This window comes from Pseudochaenichthys georgianus, chromosome 15 (genome assembly GCF_902827115.2).
Source record: "Pseudochaenichthys georgianus chromosome 15, fPseGeo1.2, whole genome shotgun sequence".
Classification (NCBI taxonomy): Eukaryota; Metazoa; Chordata; class Actinopteri; order Perciformes; family Channichthyidae; genus Pseudochaenichthys; species Pseudochaenichthys georgianus.
This window is the reverse complement of record NC_047517.1, coordinates 6,372,052-6,375,011: the sequence shown is the minus strand read 5'-3', so window position 1 is coordinate 6,375,011 and position 2,960 is coordinate 6,372,052. Positions and strand designations below refer to the sequence as shown.

The window sequence follows — 2,960 nt, the reverse complement described above, 5'->3', positions numbered from 1 at the left end:
TCTGAGGGACCGATGAGCGTAGATTTCTGCCCGTCAGCATGCTGTTTGGTTCTGGATGCCACAGGTGGAGATAGTTCTGGCTGCAGTCTTGTTGTTGTTGTTGTTGTTTCAGCTCTGGTTCTCTGTCTGTTCGATGGAGAAGGAGGAGTCTCCCGTTGGGTTAGGTCTTTTGTCTGCTTGGAGGGTCGGGATCGTAGCCTTTTCTAACTCAGAGGGGGAGTCCAGGTCTCGGGACGCATTACCTATAAAAAATCTAGCACACTGAGGTTAAATAAATCCAACCCTTTTCACTCTGACTCTTTGTAATCATACTATCTGTCTTAATTGTTAAATGCCATCTAAACAACCTAATTGATGTCTACAAATGATATTACAAAAACTCACTCTAAAAATTGTTTCATCCATTGCTACCAGAGCCATTTAATAGAAGAGTTACGACATCTCCGTTCACTCCAATGGACCACTTTTTTACAGCAATGGCGGATCGTGGATCCTGTCAATCGTTCCCCGGAAGTTAGCGCCAAGGCTGGCAGAGCTGTGGAGTTGCAGCATAATAGACCGTCCGTGACGGACTTTTAAAGGTAAGAAGAAGTTTAAAGATGTATATTGCGGATATTATCAGTACATCTGATTCAAATGAACATGTGTATTAAAGGATGTCAGTGGATTATCCCTAAATTAGTAGATTTAGGGAACGTTTACAGATAACAGATTAAGCTAGCATACCGAAGCAAGTTAGCAACACACGTTGAACAGCCTTTTAATTGTAAATTCCGTTCTCTCTATGTCATTTCGTCCAACATGTTGAATTAGAGAAGAGGGGCTTCTAAACGGGATTGTATGCGGGGGTGGAGGGAGTTAAATATTAGATAAATATAACTTTGGTGCGTGTAAGAGTGAGTGTTTTTAGCAGAGCCATATTGTGTCCTTGTGATTCTGTTGATTATTACCTGTCTGTATAATGTTGCAGCCCAGCTGATTCTGGATTGATGGCAAAGGGAGAGGGACTTAAGTGAGAGTGAAAACACAAGGTACGTTTAATACTACTGTTTTATATAAGTAAACACGTTATCTCCCCAAGGCAATAGGTGTGCTATATAGGTGTGTATAACCCTTTCTCCTGTCTGTTGCTCCCTCTCTCAGCACAAGAACCAGAGGGGGGTTCAATGGAGCCTGAATACCTGCACTGAGACCCTCACCCTGCACCCTGAGTCTCAACTCTGTGTTTTTCAAGCCTTTCCCTGTTTTTTTGTATTAAACAAAACATTAAGCTTTCCCAATGGTGTGGTTTTCGTTTTGTGAAAAAGTGCAAATGCAGTGTTTGTATATAAATCACATATTTTGTTGCTGTTGGTCGTGAAATTGCTCCTGCTGACTTGAGCCAGCCATTTTTTCCTCCGCTCTGTGTCAGTGGGGAAGCCGTACATTCGTACTCCTTTCTCTGAGAGATTTGAGCATCCCCAGGCAGCACATCAAACCATGGTGGCGACTAGGAGGCAGCACAGCAAACCATGGTGGCGACTAGGAGGCAGCACAGCAAACCAGGACAACACGGAGGAAAAGGCACCGACAAACTGCATGATATGCTCTTCTATGTTTATTGAATTCCATGTATTTGCAATGGAAGTTCCTAAAGCAACACATTTAACATCATCATCATCATCATCATCATCATCATCATATCGGTCTCCTGTCCTTTCTGAAAGAAATAAAGACGACATTAGTCATTTAGATAACTTGTGTCCTCAATTACCAGGGGATTACTGAAACTACCATGAATTTAAGAAAATGGTAGAAATTAATCTAATCTGAATTTTAAAGCATTACTTTAGATCCCCTCCCTCTAAATGTATCAATAAACATTAGAAAGTGATCCTCCTGACTACCATACAAGTTTAAGAAGATAATATTGGTTTGAAAGAATTCAAAGCTATAAATAAACAGCAACAGGCTCTTTAACCAAGGCACTGTTAGTAACATGTAAACTAGTTGTTCACACTAATCCTAATATTATCACTTAATATTAGCAAATTCGATTTTATTTTTGAAAACATATTGATGTAAATACATACACATATCGATTTGTTGTATAAATATTGCAAATCAAAACCTTTATTCACTAATAATTAACAAAAATCGTAGTTCTATCTCCTGTTATCAATGCATTCACATTGCCCGCCATGAACTTCCGGGGAACGATCCCTCGTCTACATGAACCACGTGACGATAACCGTTTTTGGACTTCCGGTGTCGTAACTCTTCTATTAAATAGCTCTGATTGCTACATATTTACCCAACATAACTCTTTCAGGAAACCATTTTCTCCTATACATTGAAAAACGTACATGTTTCCAGCATCACATATTCCACACACTGCGAAAGAACATCTACATATTTTCTCCAATATTTTAAGCTAGTTTCTATAGCAAGATTATCATGTGTGACATAATAATCAGATGTCTTGTTTGCTAACCAAGAATATTAAACTTTAAAATGTCTTTTGGCCAGTTGAAGTCCTGCTTACTTCATCCTTAAACTCTTTTTTAATTTGAAACCAAAAAAGGTCTTCCTTCTCCACCATGATCCTATCTCTATATCAAAGTCCAGACAAACTGATGATTTATCTTCAGAAACCATGAGGAATGACTCATAAAACACTATTCTCCCTTACTTCAGTTCTAAATCAAATGAGCCAGACAGGAAACCCCCTTTAACCACTTGCTTATCCTATTATTTTTGATCAAAGTTGTGTTACAAGCAGGTTAGATCTGTAATGAATTAAAATCAATATTTAAGGACGTAATATAAGTTCAATATATTGTTAAGCAAATTGCTGTTTTATTGTGAAGGCCTCTCTGGCGAACAGCGGCCTTTGGCTTTTATTTTGAAAGGCCGTTCCGGAACAGCGAGTCCGATTCCTAGAAACACGGCAAGTTGACAATCGTTCTAATGCATTAACT

At 39.0% G+C, this 2,960-nt stretch overlaps 1 long non-coding RNA gene across 1 annotated transcript; it reads left to right on the top strand.

The window, feature by feature from the left end:
• Positions 1–419: 419 nt before the first annotated feature.
• Positions 420–1,275, top strand: LOC139435239 (uncharacterized). Its single transcript, XR_011644523.1, has 3 exons — positions 420–581; positions 971–1,031; positions 1,144–1,275. It is a non-coding gene; the product is annotated as an uncharacterized lncRNA (long non-coding RNA).
• The last annotated feature ends 1,685 nt before the right edge of the window (positions 1,276–2,960 follow it).